General features: G+C 43.1%; 1 non-coding gene and 1 pseudogene across 1 annotated transcript; one reads left to right on the top strand and one right to left on the bottom strand.

Moving 5' to 3' along the window:
- The first annotated feature begins 1598 nt into the window (after positions 1 to 1598).
- On the top strand, positions 1599 to 1673 carry Trnas-cga. Its single transcript has one exon. It is a non-coding gene; the product is annotated as a tRNA-Ser (tRNA).
- A 6801-nt stretch (positions 1674 to 8474) lies between these two features.
- LOC124796518 lies at positions 8475 to 8592 on the bottom strand (annotated as a pseudogene).
- Positions 8593 to 21244: the final 12652 nt, after the last annotated feature.

The following is a 21244-nucleotide window of genomic DNA, read 5'->3' as shown; positions in this document are numbered from 1 at the left end:
GGCGTTATCAAGGAAAGTGGAAGTTGATAAGGAACGTACCAGAGTTATTAGAGTAAGTCCCTCATTTAGAAATACCAAGGAACCAGTAAGATTCTTGAAAATGGTTGATTTTAATCTTGGCTATACTGAATTCTGATAAAGTTTTCATCGTGCAAACTCGTACCTCGATGGCCAGTGTAGCGGTTGTATTGCTTCAAAAGTGTCCAGAGCGGTGAAGGCCAGTGTCTTTTGACTCTATAGAAGTAAAACAATTTGTGGAGAATTAATCTGTGTACGAACTTGAAGCACTGGCAGCTACGTTCGTACTGGAGGAATTAAGGTTGTGAGAGCACAAAACCTCAGACAATCCAGGCTCTGAGTTGGTTGCTGGCACGGCCGAGGCGTATGGGCCGAACCGCGAAGTGGGCTACGGGAATTTTATCTTTTCAATTGGTGGCCAGACATGTAAGAGGGAAGGATAATGTTGCAGTGGAGCCGCGCGGAATCAGCCGAGCTGTCTAAGGCGCTGCAGTCATGGACTGTGCCGCTGGTCGAGGCGGAGGTTCGAGTCCTCCTTCGGGCATGGGTGTGTGTGTGTTTGTCCTTAGGATAATTTAGGTTAAGTAGTGTGTAAGCTTAGGGACTGATGACCTTAGCAGTTAAGTCCCATAAGATTTCACACACATTTTTTGTTACAGTGGACGGTTTGAGTCGTTATTTTTAAGAATATTCAGAAGAAACGAGGTGAGTGTATGTGAACAGGATAGTAAGCCACAGGAGGTGAGTCATATTTTGGGGGATTTCCCAGCGCTGTTCAAGGGTATCGTCAAGTATCAGGAAGAGACTGAGGTCTTATGGGCCATTAGGCGGCGAGTAGAACCAGAGTAAGTGATTCGGCAATATTCGATGAGAAATGGTAAGCTGCCTTGTAATGCCGAAGACAGTAATCGCTGAAATACGGTGGTGCCTGCGAGAATAGTACCAATGTTGTTTGCCTGTATCGTGGCTAAGGTGCGGATATGCAAAACACGTTCCATTAGTAAACCACTACAAGGCACTACACATCGCGTGTCAGCCTCTAAACCAGTACAAACAATCATTGGGAAATTGTATATTCATTTTTTGGTCTGTTTACGAGTTCATAGGAAGGAAACAAGTATACTATTGTACGCATTGATGCCTTTCTAAGGTTCGTTAGTCGGTTCCTACTAAATAGGCGACCAAGCAGTCTGTGATATAAAACTTCCTGGCAGATTAAAACTGTGTGCCGGACCGAGACTCGAACTCGGGACCTTTGCCTTTCGCGGGCAAGTGCTCTACCAACTGAGCTACCCAAGCACGACTCACGCCCCGTCCTCACAGCTTCACTTCTGCCAGTACCGCGTCTCCTACCTTCCAAACTTTACAGAAGCTCTTCTGCGAACCTTGCAGAACTAGCACTCCTGAAAGAAAGGATATTGCGGAGACATGGCTTAGTCACAGCCTGGGGGATGTTTCGCAATATCCTTTCTTTCAGGAGTGCTAGTTCTGCAAGGTTCGCAGAAGAGCTTCTGTAAAGTTTGGAAGGTAGGAGACGCGGTACTGGCAGAAGTGAAGCTGTGAGGAGGGGGCGTGAGTCGTGCTTGGGTAGCTCAGTTGGTAGAGCACTTGCCCGCGAAAGGCAAAGGTCCCGAGTTCGAATCTCGGTCCGGCACACAGTTTTAATCTGCCAGGAAGTTTCATATCAGCGCACACTCCGCTCTAGAGTGAAAATTTCATTTCTAGTCTGTGATATGCTTGTTGAAGATCAGTTTCGGTACCTTTGTTTCCTCTTGAGCTTTAGTTTCCGATAATGCCGCAGCATTTACTTCCTCTCGGTTTAGAAATCGCCCATTGTACTGCTGTAGCCGTACCACACGAACCCATCGTTCGTGGAGACAGTGAACCGTGATCTAAAGGTGGCTTAAACTGCTTATAATCATTCTGATTACATACATTGGGTGAATGTGGAATGTTTTTAACACAGTAAGGTACAAAAAAACCATGCTGGTGGCATTAACGTTAGTATTTGGAACTCCCCATTGTCTAACTTGAAGTCGAGCGAATATTTGTTGTTCAGAAGGATGACCCTTAAGGAGATCAGGGAGAGCTGGCATAGTGCCTGGAAGCATTACATTGGTGGCCCATAAGCAACGGTCTCGGGAACAAAACCAGGGAACACACTCTAATCCTTTTAGAGTGGGGGACCGGTTGCATATCAGGAGTTTCGGTAAGTTGAGTAGAGTAAGTGCTACGCTGATGTTAAATCTCTTTCAACATATTAAGGAAACTTTTGAAATTTTTCGGTTTATGACCACAGTCATTGTTTTAATTAAAATGTTCTACGACAACGAAAACCAGGGCAGGTATCTCACAGTTTAAAGGGGCATGCGATCAGTAAGGTATCTTGTAAATGTGCCAACCTGTAGTGTTGCCCCATGCTGCTTAAATTGTTTTATTGTATTCCAGTATCCGAGTGTCTCTTTCAGCCAGCTGGAGGAGTTTGAGGCAAGGGTTTCGGCAGAGGGGCGACACTTTTGTTTCAGCAGAGGGAAGTTTCGGCGAGCTTTAGACGCCGTGCGCCGCCACAAAGCTCGATATCTGCATGGGCATCGACGCCAGGGCCACTAGGCTGAAGGTGATACGACAGAGCGTGTCAGCGGTGTGGGTCGGTGAACAGTCAAGGAGTACGAAGTTTACTGCAGGGGTACTGTGCTGAGGAGCCGGTACTCTACCCACTGACGTTCGTTGCGGTGCGTGGCCACAAAGTACGGACACAAGAGGCCAGGAGAGTGTATGGTGTCTTTCCCCCGATGAGAGAACGGCGATTACTGAAGTTCCGCAGGCAGGAGATTCCGTTCTACAAGAGAAGCACCAGCAGTGTACTTTGTTGACCTGTAGTGGGACATTGATTGGTTAATTGGAATCAGAGCAGTGTACAGTGTGCACTGAGTATAACGATTTTGCCTGTCTCCACACGGAAGGAATACGTGCACAGTGTTTTGTGGTGCGGTTTAATATGTACTGGGCGTACGGATGTTGTCTTGAAATGAGAGTTCTGTAAATCCCGTTTGTAATCATTACGTTTTGACCATAGCCACAATTATATATATATATTGTTTCACAGAAAATTCAGTTCGTTATTACTTGCAGCAGACGGCAGAGAAATAAATCCTGCTCATACCGTGTGTCACAACCATCATCTGGAGCACACAAGTAGTGCAATGTTGCAGAAGGTAGGGTGCTACACGTTATATATTTCCACATCGAGCTAAACCATAATCAGAAGCATAAACGGTGCACCAAATGCGTCATTTTGCGAGTGTTGCAGTATGCAGCCATAGCGTGTGACCTCCGAGCTCAGCCGCTCCACTCCGTCCTACCACTAACGGGATGTGCGTAGGCACACTGAGACACCACGGTGGGGACAAATTCGCCTCCAGATAGTGAGAGCAAATGAGTGCGTCACCGGCCAGGATGACTTCATGTCCAGATCAAATACGACCGTTTCCGAAGCCTCAGTCTCAGTGTTTGATTAACCCCGTCTGCTCTCTGATTCCGACGGGAACACGGTCTCGCTAATTACAGGATAACTTGGTTGGCGAATCGTGGTGTACTGTCCGCTGCCACGAGAAGACTTCACCTCAGACACCACAGCCAGCGGTTTTAGTGGGACTTCCCCGCTACAGGCTTGTATGTCTGTTTAGCTGACGCCATGTTTGAAGACGTGGACGAGTCTGGGCCTTCTTCTGCTGATGGACGGTACGAAGTGACCGTAAACAACCACCTACAACCTGTTGGGTGAGACACCTGAGCATCGCCTACCTGGTTGTTCGCTGTGTCGCGGACTTGGGTTCCGGGCTTCCGTCTTCACGACAGCCGCCATCTGTGATATGCTGTTCGCACCCGCTTAAGCGTGTGTCCCACCTCGAGAGTGCTAGGAGAGGCCGCATTAGCTGCCGGTGAGTGTTGGTATACCGTGTTCGTGATAAGAATAAACCTCATGTAAACAAACGGCGCGATGATTGGCCAGAAGCCGTAGCACACGTACACAAGTGTTGTTACGCTCTTAGAAGTAGGTCCTACTTATGTTTTAGATATGTTAGTGCTAAGTTACGTTAAATGAGACTTTAAGATATTCTAATTTATTAACAGCCATCGACGTTTCTCTTCATAACACTTCAACTATGTAGTTTTTATTTCAAAAATCTTGTAGAGTCACAGTCTCTGTATTGTTGTGCTCTGATTGTCGCGTTGTTCATACTCTGTATGAAATTCTCTGAGCCTGCTTCCTATTCCGTAGTGAAACACGCGTATGGAACTCGGTTTAAAAGTATAGAGAAATAGGTTTCTCTTAATGTTTTTCAAAAATTTACATAGAAAAATCGGCTTTGAAATTTTCCGAAGGATTGTATTTGATACGGTTCAGATACAAATAAACGTCATCTATGTAGCGGAATCGGTTCCGTAGTAGTTTGATAACTTATTGTAGTTTATGAATTGCTTGTTCAAGTCTCGCCTTAGTCGTTCTTTTTTTCGTTCAATCTGAAATACCTACACTACACCTCGTAATTGTAAATACCACGTCATTTTTATGAATAACGCAGATCTTCTTGTTTCTAATTACATATTGGAAGCGAAATTCCTGTTTTCATTCCAAATATAAATTATTAGTTATCGATATTTTATGAAAGATTGTGAATAAAGGTTGCTTAAGTTAAGAAAACATAACAGTTTAATTTTTAGGGCAAAAATGAAAACCAAATACTCTTCATTTGAACTTTGTCCATTGTCTCATATTACATATGTAGTTTCATAGGAACCAGAGTGATAAGTGTCGTAGAAACATGAAAAGATCATTTTCAGATCACTGAGCACACCACACAAATGTCGCATTTTTACATTTGCCGCTTTACCATTACAATATGAACCCAGCAGAACTGATCTGGAGCCAAATTAAGGGATTTGGCTGGAGAAGTAACAAGACTGTTAAGCTGCCAGACGTACTGGAACTAACGCACGCAGCTTTCTCGCATGTAACGGCCAAACGCTGGCTGGGTATAGAACGTCACGGCATGAAAGAAGAGGAGGAAATGCGCCGTCTGGGGGCTTCGCGGATTCTGTTGTGATCAACTCGTTATCAACGTAGCAGATGACGGTTCCAGAACTGAAATGTATTACACGGATTCGGATAAGAGAGGAGCTAAGAGATTACCCGACGACTGACTGTAATTAATACTTTCAGTGATCACACATAGCTCTCTCAGAAAAATTAGCCTGCGTTTAAGTTAGGAATTTTCATCACGCTTGTTTGTACATAATAGGTGAGAGCGAGAGCATTTTAAGCTATCGTTTGGTCACCTAAGAAGCGTGCGATAGTGCTGGAGTTTGCCGAATATTATTTCATTCTCTTTAAAAATTAAATGACTTTCGAAGCATGTTAGTTGGATCAACTGTCTGGCCTGTGCTGTCCAAGTTCAATGCGAAGGAAAGCTGTTCTCCCGCATTATCACTCAGGCTATGTGCGTGTAACACAGCATAAAACTTATCCTTATCGTCGTACTTGACTGTACTGAACACAGCTTGGCTTCAGCTCAACGTAAAACGAAGTTCAATGAGATTCAAGCAAACGCGGAAGAATACATGGCGTAATGTTTACATCAGGTTTGTTCTTATGATGAGCAGAGTATGGGTTTGTGTCCACGGAGTCCTGCCCAATCCGTACGACGATGCCGCTGGGTCCTGACATGCACGACGGTCGCAGACGACGAAGCTCTGCGCCTGTATTCTTTGTCGCACGCGAGCGTGCGAATCAGGACGTCTTTCGCCAAGCCGGAGAAGACCGCACTGTAAGTTACACGATTCCAGACAACGTTGTTTCACTGACCCCTTGGGGAGTACGACAGCCACCCGCGCCAGCTTCCGAGCTCGGCGTCCTGCACCAGCGGTATCACCACCTCACCTGCTCAGCTTCCAAGCCCACCAAAATTCCTGCCCCAAGAGCGACCGCTACAATATATTTGTACAGAGAAGTGGCTGCTTTTGCGAAGGCAGTGCTCTAGTTGTTTGGCAGTAATACTGTAGTGAATAACTGGTGGAGGAAGTGGTTAGATTTTTTTTAATTTTCTGCCTGTTGCAATCCTGTGCTAAAAGGCAGAATATTGTGGAAAGTTTGTATTCTCATTATTGCTCCAAGTTTCGTGATACTGGGGCATTGTTAATTGTAAATTATTTTATTATTACTTCAGTGGTCCACGAGCGTTGGGTCAGATAATGCTGTACTAAAGAAATGTTAATTCATTTATTGCGCTGTTCTAATGCTCTGTGGTTCAGGAACTACAACTGGGCCATATATTTCGTTAGAATACCGAAGCGTCTAACATAACGGGCGCTAACGATCTGCCTACGTTGGAATTCACTTAGTTCCGAGACAGTGCACTCACGACTACACAGAATACTGTTCTGACGACGACTGACACTGAGATTGAGGATTTTGCATGGACGCCGTTTGTGGTCAAATACATCTGCACAGCGTGCATGTTTTGTCAGCATCTCTATTTATATACAAGCATGCATTTCTTGCGGTGTTTAGATATTTCTGTCCAACCCCTGTAGGTCTGTATGGGCTTTGGAAGACTTGCGATCAAACGAGACAGAAAGGACGGACAACATCCCCTTCAGAATTTCGAAAATAATCATTGCGAAAAGTGGCAACTAAACTATTCACAGTAGTGTTTAGAAGCTTTGAGAAAGACGTATCATTGGACTTTCTGAAGAATATCATCCACAATAGCATGAACATATCAAAGGCAGATAAATGCGAGAACTACCGCACTAACAGCTTAGCACCTCATGTATCCAAGTTTCTCACAAGATTAATATGGAAAAGAAAACAGAGGATGTTTTATATAACGATGTTTGGCTTTATAAAAGGGAAAAGCACCATAGAGACAGTTCTGAAATTGTGCTTGATAATGAAGACAAGGTAAAGAATAATTAGGACACCTTTATAGGATTCCGCGACTTAGTAAAAGGGTTTATTCCAAATTTTCAGAAATAATAGATATAAGCTATAGGGTAAGTTAAGGGTAATAGAAAATATGTCCAAGAACCAAAAGGGAGCAATAAGAACAGAAAGACAAAACAAGGAAGGTGCTTGGATTAAAAAGGGTCTTGGAGATGCAGCGTTCTCCCCTACTGTTCACACTGTACGTGGAAGATGGGATGACAAAAATAAAAGCAAATTTCAGGAGTGAAATTAAATACGGGGTGAAAGGAAATCATTAACAAGGCTCACTGATGATATTAACATCTTCGGCGAAGATGAGGAAGAATAAAAAAAAGGCGGAGGTGGTGAAAATAGGTAGAACTGAGCTTAGTGCTAAATTAGTGACGAAAAAGTAGAGAAAATCAAAAATCCTGCTACCTTGGAAGAAATATAACGCTTGATTGCAAAGGCAAAGAAGACATTGCTCGTTAAAACAACTCTGCTAACATCAAAATACGTCTTAATTAGAAGAAGACATTTCTGAGATTGTATGGCTAAAGCACAGCACTGTGTGGAATTTAATAAAACTATGCTGAAAAGTAAGTACTCTGATAAATAAAAAACGAGGAAAGTGGTTACTACAACAAGAAACATAATGACGGTGCATGTATTAAGACTAACAGAAATAACATCTGTGGCACTACAGGAGCCGCAAAGGCAAAAACTATAGGGCAAGACAGATACTAGAAGAATTCCAACAAATAATTGAGGGCGTGTAGATTAAATGCTGAGACGAAAAGTTTTCACAGGAGAGGAAATCGTGGTCGCTCGCAATAAACCGTTCGGAAGATTGACGGCCCGGAAGAGAGAAAAAGATGTATGCAAAAGAACAGGGTGGCTATAATTACATTTTCGCTACTTGAGAGAACAATGTACTTTCACTGGGATATCCTGAACACCACGTGGCCAACAGTTGTTTCGTAATCGAAGAGAAATAGAGTCAGTTATAGAACTAACGACAGTCATAACTGTCGCCAAAGGTAGAAGCTCACAAAAACTTCTCTGCGGAGGATAACGCGTTCATAGTAATTATTACACGTTGCACATCAAATGGATAGCCACAGTTTACATGCAATGCACATAACAGACTCTTTGTTTTCACCAAGTTACCTGGAGATGGTACTGTAGTTGTACCAGTGTTTTTTAATGTCGTTTCTTCTAGCTGCGATGTGTGAATTTAACAAGGCCCAATCTCATACAGATGGCAACCATTTTATGATTCGGGCATCACTTGTGTCTGTGGAGACAAAAAGCACTCCGTCGTCAGGCCACAAGTGGCTCGTCCTCAGTTGAGGATGCAGATAGGAGGGGCGTGTGGTCAGCACACTGCTCTCCCGGTCGTTATGATGGTTTTCTTTGACCGGAGCCGCTACTATTCGGTCGAGTAGCTCCTCAGTTGGCATCACGAGGCTGAGTGCACCCCGAAAAATGGCAACAGCGCATAGTGGCTCGGATGGTCACCCATCCAAGTGCCGGCCACGCCCGACAGCGCATAGCTTCGGTGATCTGACGGGAACCGGTGTATCCACTGCGGCAAGGCCGTTGCTTTCTGTGGAGACAAAACGGTCCATAAATCTTTACGGTATCACAAAAATTTCATATTCGTTCGGTTGTACGTTAATACGATCTCATCTCCTTTACAACTGGATACTGTAGCATCATATAACGATTACAATTCTGCGTAAAGTCATGTCTATCAGAATCAATAGAAATGAGAGAAAGATATTGTCATCCAACATTGAAACTATATGCTTAGAGATATAAATTGGCATGAACTTATTTGTATTTTTCTTGTCTTCTGCATATATATACAAGTTGCATGAGTCCTAGTGTAAACGCACTTTATCTATGAAATGGTGCGTTCAAACTTTTTCCTGTTAAATACGTTCTAGACAAGCCAGTAAGGGCGTACAAAATGACGAACATTACACTGGCTGGAAATCACTGCAAAATGGAGAAAACCAAATCAACTTAACTAGTTCAATGAGAATATTATACACTTTAAAAGAGCTCTCAACAGTGAATGTATTTTTAAATGTATACATCTGGTGTCTGTTCTTTCGGACACAAATTTTCAACTTTCCCAGTTGATTTATTTTAATATCTACTAGCAGACGTTACCAGTCTTTCCTTCGATTTCGAATCTGTTTTATCTAAAAAGCTTTTTTGTATAATAACTTATTACGTCACTATCGCTTAGATGTGTAAAATATAATCATATTGCTGGCTTCTACAAATTGTTGCATCTTTAGATGTGACAACTAATTGTCGTAAAATGTGAATATTTTTTATATGTCTAAGCGATCTAGTCGTAAAAAATTACTATACAAACATTTACAAAGTTAGCATATTTATGGAAACCAATACGTCAATTTTTGAAACGCTTGTTTGTTTTACTTCAAATTGATGATACCAACAAAAAACCGTCCGTAGCTAACGATTTGTGCAAATTTCTTAGTTGGAAAACCAAATTTTCCAACATAATAATTGTGTAGCAAAACGTTCCAGTGCGAGAAAAGCTTTTTCTTACACTATCAACTTTGAATTTATTTGCAATTTTAACTGTTGTAATGAATTATTAGAGAATGATAAATTTTTCTGTTCGGCATAGCATATCAAATGTTCAAAATGTCATCCTTAGTATATTTTCATCTGGGAGCGACTGGCATCCTTCGTGATTTCTTTTTTATGTATCTGCATTTACATGTACATGACTATTCTGTAACTCACAATAAAGTGCCTGGCAGAGGGTTCATCGAATCACTTTCAGAATGTTTTTATTACGATGATTATTTCTCCGTAAGTGGGTTGGCAGCAGTAAAACATTTTCGTATTCAGAGAAGATAGTGATTGAACCTGAAAAAAAAAGTCTCGCCGCAACGAAAAACGCCTTTGTTTTAATGATTACCACCCCATCTCGCTTATCATATCCGTAACACTCTCTCCCCTACTTCACGGCGGCCGTGTGGCCGAGTGGTTCTAGGCGCTTCAGTCTGGAACCGCGCGACCGCTACGGTCGCAGGTTCGAATCCTGCCTCGGGCATGGATGTGTGTGATGTCCTTAGGTTAGTTAGGTTTAGGTAGTTCTAAGTTCTAGGGGACTGATGACCTTAGATGTTAAGTCCCATAGTGCTCAGAGCCATTTTCGCCTACTTCGCAATAATACAAAAAAAGGCCCTTCTTCGGACGTTTTCGATGTCCTCCGTCAATCCTGTCTGGTAAGGATCCCATACCGCACAGCAATACTCTAGCAGAGGACAGACAAACGTATTGTAGACAGTCTCTTTAGTAGACCTGTTGTATCCTGTGAGAACTCTTTGGCTTCCTTCCGCAAAGTATTATCTATGTGATCGTTCCAATTTATTTCTAATTGTAATTCTTACCATTCAGTTGAACTGACAGTTTTTAGATTTGTGTGATTTATCATGTAACCGAAATTAAACGGATTTCTTTTCGTACTCGTGAGTATGGCCTCACACTTTTCTTTATTTAGAAGCAATTGTCACTTTTCTCACCATATAGATGCCGTGTTTAAGGCAGTTTGCAATTGATTTTAAACTTCTAATGACTTTACCAGACGGTAAGAGACACCATCATCTGCAAATATTCTAAGATGCCTACTCAGATTGTCTCCTAAATTGTTTACATAGATTAGGAACAGCAGAGGACCATAACACTTCCTAGGGAACGCCAGATATCATTTCTGTTTTACTCGATACCTTTCCGTTGATTGTTACGAGCTGTCACCTTTCTGACAGCAAATCACGAACCCAGTCACTCAAATGAGACGGTACTCCATAGGCACACAATTTGATTAGAAGTCTCTTGTAAGGAACGATATTAAAAGCCTTCTTAAAATCTAGAAACAGCGGTAATACTTAACGTTAGGACACAGTATACGTTCCAAAATCCTACTGTAAATTGACATTAGTGACATGGATCTGAAATTCATCGGATTTCTCTTATTTCCTTTCTTGAGTAGTGATGTGACTTGTTTAACTTCGCAATCTTTAGATACGGACCTTTAACCGAGTTATCGATTGTTTATGATTGTTAAGTATGGGGTTATTGTATCAGAATAATCTGAAAGGAATCTAATCGGTATACAATATAAACTGGAGGTCTTGCCTTTGTGAAGTGATAAGCTGCTTTGCTACATCTGCGATATCTATTTCTAAGTTACTCAAGCTGGCAGCAGTTTTTAATTCGAATTCTAAAATATTTATTTCGTCTTATTTGGTGTAGGAATTTCGGAAAACCGTATTTAGTAACCCACTTTAGTGACACTATCATCGGTAACGTTACCATCGATATTGTCCAGTTAAAGTATCGATTGCGACTTGCCGCTTACGTACCTCACAAACGCCTATAGTCTCTTTGGATTGCCTGCCAGATTTCGAGAAAAATTTTCATTGTAGAAACTATAAAAAGCAACTCGCTCTGAAGTTCGCACGACATTTGGAGGTTCTGTTAAATTCCCCCATCCTTCGGGATTTTCCGTTGTTTTAAATTTGATATGATTTTTTCGTTGCTTTTGCCACAGTGTTCTTACCAGTTTTGTGTACTATAGAGGATCAGTACCATTTTTATTAACTTTTTTGGTACGAATCTCTCAACTGCCGCCGATACTATTTCTTTGAAATTAAGCCACATTTGATCTAGACTTACTCGTACATAGCTTGGAAGGAGAGGAGATTAACTCTTAGGAAGGCATCAATGAAACTTCCATCTGCTTTTTTTAGATAGATATGTTTTGCATTTATTTTTGGTGGATTAGGATGTTATGGTGTTCAGTCTCACTGCAACGACCTTGGGGACACTAATCCTTGTATACATCTGATGCCCCCTATTTTCTCAGTATTATTTGTTACTACGACGTCAAGTATGTCTTCGCGATCATTTACACTTCGACTGATTGTTCAAAACAGTTTTTCGAGGAAGTACTTAGTACGATTTCGGACGATGTTTTATGCCTACCACATGTATTTTCGCCAACATATCTAGGGTAAGTGAGGTCACCATCATTTGTACGAGTGAGGTACCTATTTTAAATGAGGCACGTGTTTTCTTTGAACTGTTCAGCTACTGCGTCATTTCAGTCGATAAAATGAACGAGATATTAATTTATTCCGGTTGTCAAGTATAATCTCTACCTATACTAACTCACAGGAAGTATCTACTTTAATTTCACTACAAGATATACTGCTTCTTACAGCAACAACCATTCCACCACCAACTGTATTTAACCAGTCCTTTCTGAACACCTTTGGTCCTTTTCAAAAATCTCCGCCATTAGGACCTCCACCACCAATCACCCTCACTGACTATTGGGCCAACACAGCACACGCCCATCCATCACCTGAAGAAGTTTACAACTTCGACTGATAAATCCGTCACGAGCACAAGAAAAAGAAAACACACAGCCGTAAAAGCGTTTATTTATACCTGCCATAGCAACCACAGCTTCAACGACTGTCAGCTGTTGCATAAAAACTTCTGTCAGTCCCCATGCGCGAATGTGACTAATAAATAAAGCGTTGTACATTCAAGCGAATATGTTGTGGGTTTCCTACTTTGTTGCATTAAGTGCCCCACTGTCTGACAGGTGCAGTAAGACTGGCACCACAAACCGGAAGAAAGCCTGTCATTTATTAACGCCATATCCAACATATGAATACTGTTTGTTTTTAATTTTTTTCTATGGAATTTCGGAAATAGTTATTATACACTGTCCAGTCAGTGACCTTCTGTCAAAATCCTGTATAACCATCTTTTGCAGCGCGAGACCTGCTGGAAGAGAGTCAGTGAGGTTCTGAAAGATACCGACGGGGATGTGGAGCCATGCAGACTGCAGTGCCGTTGCCAACTGCGCAAGGTTTTGCGGTTCAGGGTCCATGGCGCGAACAGCCCAACTGACGTAGTCCCGCAGATCCTCGATTGGGTTTAAATCCAAGGAGTTCGGTGGCCAGAGGAGTACGGGTAAAGTCGTACTTGTGCTCTCTGAACCACGGACGTACACTGCGACCTGAGTGACATGTTGCATTGTCATGCTGGTAAATGCCATCGAGCCGAGGAAAAACGAAGTGCATGTGTGGGTGGGAATGGTCCCCAAGGATAGATGCATACTTTAGTTGATGCATTGTGCCTATCATAATGACGAGATCATCCATGGGACGGCACAGAAACATTCCACAGACATAATATTGCCTTCTGGTTACATAGTATATGCTTTTAGACTCTACTGGTAGCCTCTTGGTTCATCTGGCTGGTCAGCTGCTCAACAGTTGCACACCTATTCGCCCTAACTCATCTCCGCAGCCGTCATCTGCCACTGTCATCCGTGACCCGTGGTGTTCCGTCATTGCTATGCACGGTATACTTCAACCATGGCTGCACACTAACGGTTTACTAACTTGCCCGTTTCGGAAATGCTTCTTTCACCCTTGGCTCAAAAGCCAATTATCATGCCCTTGCCGGCCGCGGTGGCTGTGCGGTTCTAGGCGCTCCAGTCCGGAGCCGCGCTGCTGCTACGGTCGCAGGTTCGAATCCTGCCTCGGGCATTGGTGTGTGTGATGTCCTTAGGTTAGTTAGGTTTAAGTAGTTCTAAGTTCTAGGGGACTGATGACCACAGCAGTTGAGTCCCATAGTGCTCAGAGCCATTTGAACCAAGCCGTCTTGCCCTTACGTACGCCAGATAAATCACCCTGTTTCCAGATTACGACAACGAATACACTGTTTTGCGTGTCCTCCCGGCACGGTGTATATGCGGTGTATATATTCTTTCCTACTCGTGCTGCCACCTGTTGTCTGTAAGTGGTTATTGCACGTTGACGTCTGTAGCCCTCGTTACGTATCTGGTCCTTTTTGAAACTAAAATTTATTCGAATTGGCCATGTACAATTCCCATACTTCATATACAATCACGAATTCCCATTTCAAAGCTGAAAAATTAAATAAAAGAATATTCAAAGAGTTACTAACGAAAGTCCGTTTTGCTTCATAACTAATATGTAAACCCAGCGCACGTATTGTTAACGTATTTAGCGTCGGAGAGTCCTTGGAGTTTGAGATTTTAGTGTCCGAGCTTTTCCCGTTGGAGTCCTGGGTATTCTCCTAAGTCCATGCGCCACTGCGTGAAAAAGTTAACTTCGTAGGAAGCCGGGCTATTTCAAAGTAAATTTCGGTTCATTTAATTTATTGTCAAAAACACTTAAACCGACGTAACTGAGACAACGCTAACAGCCAGCGAAAATCTCCATCGATGAAAGATTGATGTCATTAATTTCAATTTCAGAACTTCAATTCTTGACGAAGATACTATTCAAACATCACGCCGCTATATGATTTCAATTATAGACCCTCTTTGGACCATTTGTTATCGGGCTTAAGTATGATCATTCATAGTAGTGAATCATATCAAAGAAACTTGTCAATAAAAACAGAGATAAGGATAAACTATAGCGACCTACGATTTCGAAGAGAGTATCACGAGAGGTGAACCGTGTATTGGATTTTCTCTCGACAACAACAACAATAATAATAATAATAATAATAACAATGATAGTTGGATTTTCAACGGACAAAACATAATGCTGTACAAAAAGAACCCTGTGACCTTTGAAGAAATTAATTCCGTGTACATGTGCTTCGCAAATCAAAGATATCAATTCATTTTGAAACGCGGGTCGGCCGCCTAGTAACTGTTAATGAGCATCTTTGGCGGCAACCGCTAAACAACGCAGCTAGTCCATGCTAATAATTTGAACCTAAACTTATTAATCAACAAGTACTGACTGCAATAACAGACGATGCTGTGTCGCCTCGCTTTCACATATTTCGACGAGTCGAAGAATACTGGCTGGGCATGGAAATGGACATTACACTTTGGCTGATGGTGGAACTGCCAGTAGGCAGCAATAGGCACTCGTCGAATATAAGTGGTGGTCACATTAACATAATTGGACCGACTATTACTGCGTCGGAAGCGTCAATAAAATATCAAGAAACACGGATGATCGCAAAAGAAATATTAAAAGAGTCATAATTCACAACTGAAATGAGAAAATGAATGAAAAAAGATCCGTCAATGGTGTATTATTCTTATATATTTATTATTTTGCAGATCGGCTTTCGGCTGTTACGCCATTATCAGGTACAAGGATAAATACGAGTCGTTTTTAAATTTTTGTGGGCTCAAAGAGTTTAAAACAGTGCACTGACAAAATATTTCTGTTGGTTTCCAAATGCGATATTACTACAACTAAAGGTACTGTTTCACTAAAAATGCTGTTTAGTGATATTTAGGTTAGATAAAACGTGTGGAACATTAAAAAATGATCTACGTGACAAATTACAAGAATCATTCAAAGAGGAAAAAATTAGCTGAACATACCCAGTAAAATTTGGTTACATGTTCCAAGAGACTGACTGAACGAGATAATGTTCTTAATAGGTCCAATATTACAACAAGATGCAATGTAACAAGTGAGGCTAAGCGGGTGAATGAATCAACAGTAATTCTACAAGGTAAAATTTTAACAAGGAAATGTATAGTACAGAAACCGGGAGGGTAAAAGTGGGGCACGTAAGTAGGACGAGTAATTTACAAAGTATCCTGGATAGTCAGTATTTTGTTTGCAGTTGGACGTGGTGAGCAAACGAAGTGTGTCTGATCATTCGGCACTAACCTTGGGTATGTGTATACTAATTTCCATTATTTCAAGGTAGTTCCTCGTCCTTCCTTCGTGGGTGTTATGTAGGACCCCATGTTGCAGCTTCGAACTGTGTCCTTGTTAAAGTAGGTAGTCTGCAAAACTAGAGTCTATTTTTCTAAGTTCCCAACTTCTATGGCGTTCCTTCAAGAGGGTGGATATTGTCCTGGCAGAATGGCCTTTACACATTTTGCCACAATTACAAGTGATTTTGTATATTCCACTCTTTTCCAACGCTGATATGCTGTTTTTACCGTTGGCCGAAATGTGTGCAGTAGTGTTGCGCTCGTAAAATTATGTTTTAAAGTTCATGGATTTAAACATTCTGGCCACATTCAGAGAGACTTTCTATAAATATAGAACCATGAACGTTTATTAAGTTCCGGGTGTGGTGGGTCGATGATAGGGTATGGGAGAGAGGAGATCTGTTGTTTTTCTTTTTTATGTATTATGAAGTCCACCAAGGGTAGGGTGTAGTCATTGCTTGATGCTCTGTGATCGATTGTATATAATCCCCTTTGAATGTTATCATCACTCATGCGGATGGGTATTATGCCATGGGGACTGACAGAAGTTTTTATGCAACAGCTGACAGTCGTTGAAGTTGTGGGTGCTATGGCAGGTATAAATAAACGCTTTTACGGCTGTGTGTTTTCTTTTTCTTGTGCTCGTGACGGATTTATCAGTCGAAGTTGTAAACTTCTTCAGGTGATGGATGGGCGTGTGCTGTGTTGGCCCAATGGTCAGTGAGGGTGATTGGTGGTGGAGGTCCTAATGGCGGAGATTTTTGAAAAGGACCAAAGGTGTTCAGAAAGGACTGGTTAAATACAGTTGGTGGTGGAATGGTTGTTGCTGTAAGAAGCAGTATATCTTGTAGTGAAATTAAAGTAGATACTTCCTGTGAGTTAGTATAGGTAGAGATTATACTTGACAACCGGAATAAATTAATATCTCGTTCATTTTATCGACTGAAATGACGCAGTAGCTGAACAGTTCAAAGAAAACACGTGCCTCATTTAAAATAGGTACCTCACTCGTACAAATGATGGTGACCTCACTTACCCTAGATATGTTGGCGAAAATACATGTGGTAGGCATAAAACATCGTCCGAAATCGTACTAAGTACTTCCTCGAAAAACTGTTTTGAACAATCAGTCGAAGTGTAAATGATCGTGAAGACGTACTTGACGTTAGGTTTGAGTAGTTCTAAGTTCTAGGAGACTGATGACCTCAACTGTTAAGTCTCATAGTGCTCAAAGCCATTTGAACCATTTGTGCACAGACTTTAGCTGCTTGAGGAATGTTTTACCTTGACTGGTAATCCACTCATAAGTAAAACATATCATCAGCATACCTAAACCATATTCCAACGTTGGAAGAGAGCGGGTTATTTTCCAGTGATTGTTATTCAGAATCGTACGTGATGATTTCTGCTAGGGCTGGACTGAAGGGGGATCCTCTTCTAATTGTACATATTGCCACTGATCTTACCACTGTTTCCATTAAAAAATCTGCAAATATCATTTGTGATGTGTAAAACCAAATGAATCAGTTCTGATGGTGTGCTGTTCTGTAATAGATAACGTGGAAGATAACAGTGTATTTGAAATCATGGTAATTTAATTTAATGTTACGAGAAGCTGAGACTGATGAACGATGCGTTACGACCACAGACTAATTTATTGGATTAGAAATGTAATGACGACGAGCCGTGGACGAATTGCCACGTTTAATTTACGAATTCTGTACCATCACAGCATATAAAGGTTTCGAAATCTGACATACGAAGCGAGGTAATTTGTTGATAATTTTGTTGTGCGTTAGGTTACACTTCTGCGCAGACCGCGGGAAAAACCAGAGAATACGGCTCATTAATTCATTCTCTTTTTTGTGTAACTTCTCATCTTCTACCTGTATTCTGCTTGTAAAGAAGGTCCGTTAACGCTGCAACTTCCTCCCTCGCTCAATACTCTTCACCCCTTGCGCTTGAAGATTACCTTTCCCCCCTCTTCCCCGCCTTAAATCTCACCCCCTTGAAGCCCGGAAAGTCTTCCATAGTATTGTGCTGAATACCTGATAGGTAGCCCCTGGCAGTCTTTGGAGAAACGAGGTATTAGCATTGAATCATCGACTGAGTCAAATGAAAGTCGGCTAATAGAATTACCTCTCCAAGCGTATTCTGCACTCTCCGATAGCAGTCAGAGAACATCCGATTAGCTTCTGAAAATCTGATAATCCCGTAACAGCTCCGTTTCATCGGATCAAATACATGACCTGTTTCAGGTATATGTCATTCCTTTAATCATTCCTTCTGGAAACTTCCACAACCCCAAACTTGCAGAAGTGACAGATCAATAATTCTGAGTACTCTCAGCTGGAAGGTAGTGTTATAGGCTCTTTGCTGTTCCTTGTCTATATAAACGATTTGGGAGACAATCTGAGCAGCCCTCTTCGCTTGTTTGCAGATGAAGTGTTGTTTATCGACTAATAAAGTCATCAGAAGATAAAAGCAAACTTCAAAACGATTTAGAAAAAATATCTGAATGGTGCGAAAAGTGGCAGTTGACCCTAAATAACGAAAAGTGTGAGGTCATCCGCAAGAGTGCTAAAACGAACTCGTTAAACTTCGGCTACACGATAAATCAGTCTAATCTAAAAGCCGTAAATTCAACTAAATACCTAGGTATTACAATTACGAACAACTTAAATTGGAAACAACACATAGAAAATGTTGTGGGGAAGGCTAACCAAAGGCTGCGTTTTATTGGCAGGACACTTGGAAAATGTAACAGACCTACTAAGGAGACTGCCTACACTACGCTTGTCCGTCCTCTTTTAGAATACCGCTGCGCGGTGTGGGATCCTTACCAGATAGGACTGACGAAGTACATCGAAAAAGTTCAAAGAAAGGTAGCACGTTTTGTATTATCGTGAAATATGGAAGAGAGTGTCACATTTGGGTGGAAATCATTAAAAGAAAGGCGTATTTCGCTGCGATGGAATCTTCTCACGAAATTCCAATCACCAACTTTCTCCTCCGAATGCGAAAATATTTTATTGACACCGAACTACATAGGGAGGAACGGTCACCACGATAAAATAAGGGAAATCAGAGCTCGTACGGAAAGAGATAGGTCTTCATTTTTTCCGAGCACTATACGAGATTGGAATAATAGAGAATTGTGAAGGTGGTTAGATGAACCCTCTGCCAGGCACTTAAATGGGATTTGCAGAGTATCCTTGTGGATGTAGATGTAGATGTAGACATACGGCCAAATTTGAAACAATCTAGACAATTTCGCTTCGGCTGGATGTTACTTTTGGAGCGTATCTCCCAATGAGAATATTGAAACTTTCGTTCACGTTTTGAGTAAAGCCGCCCAAAAAACACTCCAGCAAATCAGGTTTACTCAAGTCGATATAAATAGGGATGATGACACCGATAACGACTTGTGTCAATTGGTTCTCTAACGCCTAGGCGTGCAGTGCACGCTGACTTCAAACGCTCTCAGAATCGTTACTTTTCGGAGTTCGCTCATAATATTTTGGGGTATAATTCTTCAAAGGATATACATTAGAATTCCATAATTAAAAAATTCTAATATTTTCGACCGTCATCCTACAGTTCCTCTTTAAATGATGCCCACAGTACGCAATCAACACTCTCTCCAGATATCAAGTTTCGATACTTAGCGGTTGGCGCTGGGCGATGATGAGGCAGTCAGTCAGGACATTTCCTTTTATGTATAGAGGCTGAGTCTTCGATGGGACGTACTTTTGCCATACAACACAGTCTTATACATCGCTGTGAGATTTCTACTGGAGAAAACGATGCCTATTGTTCTCCGACTTCCCCTTGTGCGGACTGCTAGCACATTTGTGTCACTGTGTGACTTCTGGTTGCAACTGTGGCGCCATCTGTGGGCTATGGTAAGAGGCGTCAGCCCGGAACGAGGCAGCCAGTGGTGAGCCGAGAACGAGATAGCTCGCAAAGCAATTCTAGTTTGGGCCTGAGTTTCCCAGCGGTAATAGGAAAAATGTGCTGTACTCCGTTCCGTATAATGTCTAGTGACTTGACTTCAGAACTACTTCGGATTGCAGTTGGCGCTCCTGATTACTGTTAACAAATATGGAAACAGTTACCTGTTGGCAGTGGATTCAGCCACTGCTAAACTTCCTGTAAGAGAGATATATTCGTATACAGCCTACGTTAGTACCAGGAGCTCTGAAATTAACAGCACATCTCCGGCGGTACCTCGCAATGAGTACCACCCTTCAATTCGTGCCTGTCACTAATCGAAGTGTTAGGGTTGCAGGTGCCAGCCAGCCAGCCAGCCAGCAGCGGTCCATCCAGCCAGCAGCAGTCCAGCCGAGCAGCAGCAGCAGCAGCGGTAGCAGCGGTCCAGCCAGCCAGCCAGCAGCGGTCCAGCCAGCCAGCCATGAGCAGCGGTCCAGCCAGCCAGCCAGCCAGCCAGCCAGCCAGCGGCAGCGGTCCAGCCAGCAGCAGTAGCAGTGGCCCCGGCCCCGGCCCCGTCTGCGGCAGCAGCACCTGCGGCGTTCCTGCCAGCAGTCGCCAGCGCCAGCAGCGTGGGACTTTGGTCCTCGTCTTTGTCCATCTTCATCCGTCCCTGGTTTTCCTCTCTCGTTTCATCCTGCACTGTCTTAGTTCCCACTCGTCGTCATTTCTGCACCAACCACCACTACCACTAACCACCACCACCGCAATAGTTTACACTTTCCCTTCCGCCTCCACCACCACCATTACATGGTGTGCCCAGTCGTCGTCCCCCCCCTCTTTCCATCCCTCCTCACTCTCCCTTCGCCCTCACTCGTTGTCGCCTCCTCCCAAGCGTCTTTCTCCTGCAACTCCGCCTCTGATCCTTTCCCCCCACTCCCCCAGACTGTCACTGCAGCTACCGCTAGGGTGTTGGCCTGACGGGCCACTGCTCATGCCCAACTCTCCCCCTCGCCTTCATCATCACAGTCATCTCCGCCTTCGCCGTCGCCGTCGCCTTCGCCTTCACTATCGCCATCTCCGGCGCCGGCTCCTGTGTCCATGCTGGGACCTGCCACTCCCTGTTGCTCCTGTCCCACACGTCTTCACTCACCCTTCCGTTGCCCTCAAACGCCCTAGTGGCACCACCACCTCCTCAGCTTCCAAAAAGGCCCCGCCCCATCCTCTTTCCCCCCACCCAGGATGCCATGGATGTCTCCCTGCCTGGCTCTGCTCCCTCCACCTCCTCCTTCTCCTCCTCCCCTCCCTCTTCCTACAAATACCTCCTCTCTCATCCCAATCCTTCCCTCCTCGAGGCCTGGAACCTCTCACTCCTTCTCCGCCAACACTTTCCTGGAGCCCCCATCTCCCTCCTCACTCCCAGAAGAGACTCAGTTCTCATCTCCTCCCCCAGCCCCACCCTCCATACTGACATCCTCTCCTGCATCCCCATCACCCGGTTTGGCCCCAATGCCTCCCTCACCCCTGCTCCT

Source organism: Schistocerca piceifrons, chromosome 4 (assembly GCF_021461385.2).
Source record: "Schistocerca piceifrons isolate TAMUIC-IGC-003096 chromosome 4, iqSchPice1.1, whole genome shotgun sequence".
Lineage (NCBI taxonomy): Eukaryota > Metazoa > Arthropoda > Insecta > Orthoptera > Acrididae > Schistocerca > Schistocerca piceifrons.
Note: the sequence above shows the minus strand (reverse complement) of the source record. Positions and strands in the feature narration are given on the sequence as shown.